The sequence below is a fragment of the Canis lupus genome, chromosome 14 (genome assembly GCF_048164855.1).
Source record: "Canis lupus baileyi chromosome 14, mCanLup2.hap1, whole genome shotgun sequence".
Lineage (NCBI taxonomy): Eukaryota > Metazoa > Chordata > Mammalia > Carnivora > Canidae > Canis > Canis lupus.
Genome location: NC_132851.1, coordinates 7,758,300 through 7,767,818, shown reverse-complemented (window position 1 = coordinate 7,767,818; position 9,519 = coordinate 7,758,300). Strand labels below are relative to the sequence as shown.

Below are 9,519 nucleotides of genomic sequence, written 5' to 3'. Positions count from 1 at the left end.
ATGAACTGTCAAAGGCTTCTCATGAGTCAGTCTTATGCATTCACAGTCCCCTTTACACGAAATTTTGCTTCTTGAAAGCAATGAGCCACCCACACAATGTCTATCATTTGGTCCCCTATCGCCATCTTCTCATTCATCCTTTGCAGGCCAAGCCAGATACTACTATTATCCACACAAACATGCAGATGGGGAATGTGAGGAACATGAGGCTGAGCTAGACTAAGGAGTTTGTGTGGGATCAGGCCCATCAAGGAGACAGATGCTGAACTGATGACTGGGTGTGTCTGCCCACCTGAATTCTCAAACCACATCATTGTTCTGCTCATTACCCAGAAAGCTCGGGCTTCATGTTGACAACTGGGAAAGAAAGAAACCCTCATGGGACCAAGAGGCAGAGGAGGTAGGAAGCAGCCAGACACTGCAGTCACCACGAGGTGACAGCAGAGGTTGTCTACAACCAATTGACACTCCCTGCACAGTTTCAACCTGGCACCATCACTCATGCCCACCTCCAAACCTTCAGGGCTAGGAAAACTGGGATTTCCTTGCTTGCTGTGGTTGAAGTCAGCATTGCCTCTCCATTATTATACCTTCTTCATCTCTGAACAGATTCTTTCTTTTTTTTTTTTCAGTAGATGTTATCATTCCACGAATATTTATTGAGGCCCTACTATGTGTCAAATTCCCCTTTAGGCACTAAGGATTCAACATTGAATAAAACAAACGAATTTGCTATCATATACCATACATTTTCATGCAGTTAGATAGATGACACACAAGCAAACTAGAAAGCAAATATCTTAGCCTCTCCACTGTCCCAAGTCACAGTCTCTATCTAAAGATGTCATGAATTATTGGAAGGTCTAATATCCAAAGTTGAGCTTTTAAAAGGAAATAAACTTTTTAAAAAATATCTAGAATCAAATTATAATGTATATGCTCAGGAATCTTTGTTGACCATCCTATAACAGGGCTGTGAGGTTAGAGTTACCTTTAGCCCACTACAGGGATCTGTTTCTAAAAGCTGACAGAAGAGCCACGTCTCATGAATTACTAAACATAGCTATTCTCATTCATGCGCACAGCCTCAGATAGTCATCATCTTTGATAGAATCAAAAATTGTGAAAACTTCATATGTTTTTGCTTTTCCTTTCAAATCAGTTAGCTTATTGATCTCAAATTGGAAGACAATTGATCTATACTTTTTCCCATCATTACAGCATTTAAATATGCCAGTCTTCTCTAACAGATAAGATGCTGTGCTGAACAGATATAATTCAACTTCTAAAAATTTCCTTTCTTAAAGTAAAACAAAAATCATCCCCGGCTTAAGATGGATGATGTCAATATTTTGATAAGTGATATATGACCTGCTCCAAGAAAAATTTAATAATTAAGGTGTAGACACAGAAAAAGTTTGTATAAACTGTTTCCCACACAAGACCAGATAGAGAAGTCTATTATGGGGCAGACATGATTTATATTTCTTTTCTCTGTGATAGTAATGAAAGAAACCCTTTTAAAAATGCATAGACAAAGGAAGCTGATGATCTTCTATCCAACTGTATCTATTGTCAGTAAAGATGAAAGAAAATTGGAATTTACTTCTTAAAAACCAAATTTGCTAAAATTCAGAGCCCATGTGAATATGAGGTTAAAAAATCTTTTCTTGGTCACTCTCCCTCACATCTCACTCTCTAGCCCCCATCTCACTTTCACTTAAAGGTAAATTTTAATGGAAAATTGCAACTAAGAAAAGATGCTACAAATTCATTTTCTTACGTGGCAAGATCGACATTTCAAAAAATAAGAGCATATTTTTTGAATGAACAAGGACCTACTCAAGGAGCTGGATTTATATAATAAAAGAGCAAATTCAATGAAATAAGGTTATTAACTTATTAATACTTTAGTAAAAGATTAAAGAGTTGCTTTTGAAATTTTACAAATCAATTACTTGCAGTTAAATTTTAAACCAGTCTTATAGTCAAAATCAAACTTTTTTATATATATGCTGAGATCAAAATCCAACTGTTCATGTTTAGAACCAATTAAGTTCCATTCGAAAGCACAAGAGATATTCTTGCTTTTTTAAATTTAAAGGTGTTTCATTAAGTGATACTTTAGGCAGCTTTTCCTATTTTCAATAAGTTACATTTGCTAAAAGCCATTATGAGAACACATTTGTGATAAGAAGACATGTATCTCAATTGAAGGCTCATTTCACTGAGCAGATCAGAGAAAAGTCAAAACATCTACACCACAGTTGTATGCTTTTGTTTCTATAAATGCAAATGTCTTTGAAGTCAGTTCTAGAGGGATTTGCGTTAGACGATGACAAAATTATTTCTAACCAAATAAGCTGAAAAATCTGCAACAAGCCTTATCACAGGCTTTTTGTTTAGGGGGTCAAAATAAAGTATAATTTCACTCACTCCATTGAACATTCAAATATGGTTAGCCAACTTTATAAATAATAGTTAAAAATGTATCAAACTTCTTTTCCATGTCAGGTACAGTGGTATACACCTTGCCTTTTCTTCACTTAATCTCCACAACATTTTTATCCTCATTTTCCAGGTGAAACACCCGCTGGGGGGTAGCAAACCACCCCAAGGTCATACAGAAAGTAAATGGCAGCACCCAGATACAAGCAAAGTTGCTCTGACTCCAGAGGCCACACCACTGACTGTCGACCTCTATTCTCATGTGAGCAAATGGAACTCAATAATTGTCTCTATTATTGTCTCTTTGTCAAAACAGATCAAATATGAGCCATCTGTTTTTCAAAAAACTCACCACAGACATTCTTATAATTTAGGAAGGAGAGGAAGGAGAGTTAAAATGTATGATGGCCCCCACCAAAGCGATTGATGAAAATGTAAGCCCAGGCTGAACTCTAGAATTTGCATCTTAAGACATCGTTAAGAAAAAAATGAAGAAGAAGAACAAAGGCTATTAATTTTAAAAGTGGGGATAATTTTTTAAACACTGCCATGATAGCACTTAATTTCTCTTTTTCCTAGCTTTGGGCTAACACAACATACTGTGGTGATATTTGGGGTTTGTGCTTCAGAAATTTCCATGGACACATTAGCTTAGATGGTTTCATTACCCACCCTCATTATTAAGTAGCATTCAATTACTGAGTGTTGTAATGCCAGAGAGCATAAAAGAGAGACAAAATCTCGGTAAGATCTAAGGGTGAAATGGCATTTTTATATTGCTATAAAGATTACTTAACTCTAGTGCGATACTAATGATCATTTCTGTGACTAAAAACATCCCCTTATGATTAATTATGTAAACTCTCATCATTTCAAGCCCAATAAAGACTTTAAAACATTTTTTATGCATCTTGTATTTCTAGCATATTTTTTTCCATTTACCCACATAAAAATTGACCCTAAGAATTAAAATAACTATTTTCCATTACATTAAAAAGGGGTACTATGTGGGAGTATTAAGGTATATATACACAATTCATGTAAATATATGTGAGGAGTATTTTAATATAATTTAATATATATGAGGAGAGGAAAGACTGTATCTTCTATGAATGTTAACTTATGTTCTTCATCTTCCTGTAAAAGGCATAGGTTCTCATACTGGAAGGAATCTCTCAGTAGTCAAATACTTCCAAATTGGATATATTTGAAAATTAGAACATGCAGTAAAAATCACCTTTGAAAGTTAATCACTGTTTTGTTTGTATCATCCATACAATTGGAGGGGGGAGAGTCTACTGTTCAATACGAAGGGATTGTTTATAATAAAATAGAAGGCAGCTGTGAGGTAAATTAAGCATTTACTATAAATGCTTAGTAATGTATGGAAAGATACTATATAGCATTTTGTGAAAATAAAATTCATAAAGCAATATGTATAATATGACTCCTATTTTTGTAAGACATTTACATATGTTCCTATCCACAGAACTTCAATGGAAGGGTATGCAGAAAAGCAGGCATTAATAGTTTATATCTACGTGGAAGGAATACAGATGATTTTTAATTTTGAGAGGTGTGGGGGTGCTATCTGCATTTACTAGAATTCTTCTCTTACTGAATATGGTTTACTTCTCTTTAGAAAAAGAAACATAAGGAAGAACATGCAAGCAAACAAAAATATCTTCTCTTGATGAAACAAACACTCTGAATCTGAAATTTGAGGCTTTTTTGGATAACATCTCATACTTAACAAAAATTGGTTCAGAGTTCTACCCAAATGATAGAGCCTCTTCTCTTAGTCACAACCAGGCCCTGGAGCCTATTCCTCTGGCCCCGACAGGTAGAACAGAGGCAAACCACCAATAGTGAGCCTGTGAGCCTTTGCCTCTCTGGCTGCTCTGTGGCTGGAAGCTGGGACAGGGACAGGTAAAGGTGCTAAGAAGTGAAGTCCATGCCATTCTTTATTGTGCAGCTTTGAAGAAGCTGGAGCAGAAGATAAAATGGGAGGGCAGACACGGCCTCCGCCCGAGACTTTAAATCAAATCATGCAGGTTCAGTCACCCCACCGGGTTGAGTGTGGGGTCCTTGGGACGGCAGGGCCTCCAGCCTGGGTCACCAGTCATTTCCTCCAGCACGATGCTGCCCTGTTCACAATTTTCTTTTCTCTTTCCTTCTTCCTCGCCCTCCAACTGGACCCATCTGAAAATACAAGAGTCTCTATCTGTGTGGAACAGGAATTTACTTTTCAGAAATGTAGTTCTGGGCACCTTCTGAACAGAGACTGGCAGTAATCCCAAACTGCATGCTTTATTATGTGGGCTTTATTTGTGTTTCTTATGAAATGAGCTGAGACACTCAAACTCATTTCAGATAGCAGCCAAAGCTAAATGGCCACATTGTCCCGAGATAGAAGGTCAGTACGGCAAAACTGTCCAGCCCCAGACTTTTCTCGAAAACTTACACGGGAGGACAGGCTGCTTTAGTCACTGCTTTCAGCAAACTGAGGATTTTATTCCTCAATGGCATGACTGCCTTAACAAATAAAAGAGAACACAAAGGTTTTTGCTTCAGACGTCTAGATTCTTCGAGGAGGTCAAAATGTGATTAACTATAAAAATCACTTTGGAACTTCATTGTGAATAAAGGACAAAAAGCATTAGCTTTCACTGCTGCAGTTTTATAAAATAAAGAGATCCAAACTGCTTATTCTATGGAAATAAAACAGTTGGGTTCACTTGTTGGCTGTTGTAGAGCAATTTCTAGTGAGGATTTCCTCTTTTAATCACTTATAAAGTATAATGACAGTCTTCACAACCAGCCACACCCTGTGAGGGCAATGTGAATAAACACTGGTAGTTTCTGCCAGAAATAAACACCAGATTAATAGCACACAGCCTGCACATCAGGGGCACTTCCATCTCCCTGGGACCCCAGATGAGAAATTAATTAAGCTAATACATTTAAAACTAAATCCATTTTACTCCAAATTACCATTCCCAAAAAGTTCAGAAAAAAAAAAAAAAAAAAAACCACAATGTGAAATGCCAAAGTTGTAAACTTGTATTATGTGTATTCAGACCTTTGGTAAAACAGATTCAAAGAAAGAAAACCGGAGATAAAGAAAATCAGCCAGTGATGATTGACTCAAGATCCCCATCTAGTGACGCTCTGCAGAATAGCAGGTTGTTTGCATTTCTGAGTAGGCCTGAAAGTCTACTGAGTTTATGCGGTTCATTGTTCAAAAGTGAGATGTTTCCTCTTATTATGCCTTTTTAAAGAGTTATCTTCGGGAACAGTTAAGCCCCTTTTCACAATTATCGTGGTTCACTTCTGCACTTGTTCATCGGTTTTCCACAGCCTCTAATTGTCTCTCTGGAGTCATCATTGATTCCCTAACTCTTGTGGCACCTGATCAAAGAGGCTGGGAACTCTTAACATGAGTTTAAAGTCATCTGAGTAATATTGTAGAGTACATGTTGCAAGTAAAGGTACATATGGCAGTCAGACAACATATCTTTTATGTCAGGAAGCCTATGGTGGCCCCTTGTGTAGAGTGGTAAGAGAGTCATAGACCAGACTAGAATCAGTAGTTTCAGTGATAAGAACTTCTCCCATCAGACCCGAGATATACATACTGCCTGAGTCTATTATATGACGTTTAAAAGCAGACAAAACCAATCAATAATGATAGAGGTAAAAATAGCTGAGTTTTGGGGGGTTAGGGGGGTTGGAGGAGGTAACTGCTTTAAACAGGACATGAGAAAAATGTTCTAAGGGGGAAGAATGTTCTATATCTTCATCTGGATAGTGATTACATAGGTGTGTATACACATTAAATACCCAACTGTATATATTTTTCAAAGATTTTATTTATTTATTCATAAGAGACACAGAGAGAGGCAGAGACACAGGCAGAGGGAGAAGCAGGCTCCCTGAGGGGAGTCCAGTGTGGGACTCAATCCCAGGATCCTGGGATCATAAACTGAGCCAAAGGCAGATGCTCAACCACTGAGCCACCCAGGTGCCCCCCCAACTGTATATTTATGATCAATGTATTTAATGTGTTTTATACCTTTGCTATATACACAATATATCTCAGAAATCCATAGATTTTTTTTAAATGAGGCTCCATACTGTTGTTTTACCCTGATCCTGAGAGGTCACACCAATCTGCTAACATAATACATCTGTCCCTAATCAGAGCCAAGTCTCACGCAGATTTCTCGTGGATACTCAGGAACTCAAGTAAGAAGTTCAATATTTACCAAACCTAAACATCAGCAAGGATTTGGGATCATTGCTATAATGTGACTGAAAATTTTAGGGCAACCTCTCAGCCCAGATTTTAAGCAAACAAAGGAAATTGTACTCACATTGTTTTCATGAGAGCAGGGCCCATTTCCTGTGAGGAACGGTGAGAATGACTTCTGATAGTTGTGAGTTAGGGCAGAGTAGAAACAAGGCAAGTGGAAAATGGAAACAGGTAGATAAATTTGCAATATGGCCACCACAAAAAAATCCTGCCTGGCCCTCTTTAGAATGTGTTCTCTTATAACATGTAAGACATGGAATGTTACGGCTGGTAGAAAATTTCCAATGTCCTGGCTCACACCCATGTTTTTCAGGTTGGACCAGAGGGGTTCCTCATAGAGTCACAAGATTACTTAGTGACAGAGCTAGACCTCCACCCAATCTTTCTGACTTCTCATCTTTCTCATTCCCAGAATCCCCAAATCTCCATAAAGCATAGTTAGGAGAACATAGCCCAAAGCCCTCAAAAATCTTGACAACTGCTTTCAGAGGTAGTATCTGTAAAAGTTCCTCAACAATTTTTCTTCCTAACTATTCCCTTACTTCTTGCCTTCCTTCATTCCTCCTTCCTTTGATTCCTTCATTCCCTCTTATATTTTCATCTTTCTTTTTCTCTTTCTCCACTTACAACCAAAGTTTTCATTTTAGTTGGCTTATCAACAGTGAGGGAGCAGTTTGAAATTCAGACCATTGGTTCCCAGATTTGACTAGTAAATTATGTCAAGGGACCAGTTCCCCCAAGCAGTGCAAAAGCACCTTCTGTGTTGACTACCAGGAAGGAGGGAAGAGAAGGATCCCAGGATGGAGTGGTTGTTGGTGCTGTATAAAGTTCTACAGTTCTGGGATCCCTGGGTGGCGCAGCGGTTTGGCGCCTGCCTTTGGCCCAGGGCGCGATCCTGAAGACCAGGATCGAATCCCACGTCGGGCTCCCGGTGCATGGAGCCTGCTTCTCCCTCTGCCTATGTCTCTGCCTCTCTCTCTTTCTCTCTCTGTGACTATCATAAAAAAAAAAAAAAAAAAAAAAAAAGTTCTACAGTTCTGAGCATTATGAGGTGCTTGGCATTGACCCTACTCCCAATTTTCAAGCCCCATTTGGAAATGCCATCGAAATCCAAGAGGACTTTCCTTCCATAACCTGTCTACATCCAAAACAATCCACAAAGGGTCATTTCTTGTCTCATGGGTTTGCAAAAGTGTATGAGTAATGGCACATTTAAAAAAAAATGTCGCAATACTTGGTGCCAAATAATTTGGGATGGATTTGAATCCACAAAGCTGCGGGCGAAACAGTATATGACAGGCTCATCAACAGTATCTTTAATGAGAAGGCTTTGTTGAACTCCTACCTTTGACAGAACTCCAGAACTCAGGTTTTAATTGCCCCAGGAGTTTAGAGAAGAGAGAAAATACTGGAGTGGGGAAAGTAAAGCTCAACCTGGCAGCAAGGGAAGGACTTTGGAGGTCGCCCGGGTTAAATATAAACATGTAATCCATGCTCTTTCTTAAACAGTTTTTTAGATAGTTCATTAAAGTGAAAAAAGAGAACATGAAATCATTTTAATAATCATTTTAATATCAACCTTTCCCTAAAACACCTATCTTTAAGAGTTTGGCATAAAGCCCTCCAGATTTCTCTCTGCCTATGCATATGCATATTTTTTAACTTTATTGAGGAACAATTAAAAATATAACAGTATATATTCCAAGTATACCACATGATAATTTGATATATTATATTATATTATATTATATTATATTATATTATGATTACCAAGACCAAGATCAGGAACATACCGAGCACCTTGCTAGTGTGTGTGTGGTGAGAATGCTTAAGATCTATTTTCAACAACTTTCAAGTATGCAATACTTGAAACTACAGCCATGCCGTATATTAGATCCTCAGCTTCTTATCTCTACACATATTTCTAACTAATTCACACCAAATATGCTGATTCTAAGCTGCTTTTATTACTTAGCAATATATCTTCAACACCACACCATGCTAATAAATATAAAGCTGCATTACCATTGCAGTGTCTGTATCACATCCCTGGATTTGTTTGCGTACAGATTGTTGACTGGTATATGTATGCTCTTGTAATGTATTTGCTTCTCTCTTCATTAATATGTCTGTGGTTTCTAATGTTTCACTTCTATAAAGAAAACTAGGATCAGCTTCCTTGCACATACATGTTTTTATATTTGTCTGATCCTTCCCTTTGGATACATTTCTAGAACTGCTGACTCCAAGGGAAAGAGACAGTTTACATTTGGATCCCTGGTACCAAATTGCCCTCCAGAAGGAATGGAACAGTTTATACACCCACCAGCTCTCCTCACCAGCACTAGGTGTTATCATTCTTTTCTCATCTTTGCCCATCTGGTCACTATAAAACAATAACTTGTTTTAATTTGTGTTTGTTTAATTCCTTGGGAATATTCTTCACTTGTAGGCACTCTTGCCAACCATTCTGCCTCATTGGTCCTAGTAAACTGCACCTCTATTCATTTTCCTCGTGACTTTCTCCCCTGATGCTGGATGGAATGACTGAGGCAAATTTCCACTGGATTGCAAAGTTAGTGAAGTTGTCTACAAAGTGTCCCCTACCCCATCTGCTACCCACAACAATGCCAGAAATAACTGTCTGTGTCCTTCTGCACTTGAAGTTGCCTCAAGCTTTGTGAGGCTGAAGAACAGAAGGTTTTCCACATTGGAAAAGTGATTCTTGAAAAGAAGCAAAAGAGGAGCTGGCCCAT

General features: G+C 38.1%; 1 long non-coding RNA gene across 1 annotated transcript; it reads right to left on the bottom strand.

Moving 5' to 3' along the window:
* Nucleotides 1–4,290: 4,290 nt before the first annotated feature.
* Nucleotides 4,291–7,690, bottom strand: LOC140603358 (uncharacterized). Its single transcript, XR_012006335.1, has 3 exons — nucleotides 7,519–7,690; nucleotides 6,825–6,878; nucleotides 4,291–4,650 (listed from the first exon to the last, which is right to left on the bottom strand). It is a non-coding gene; the product is annotated as an uncharacterized lncRNA (long non-coding RNA).
* Nucleotides 7,691–9,519: the final 1,829 nt, after the last annotated feature.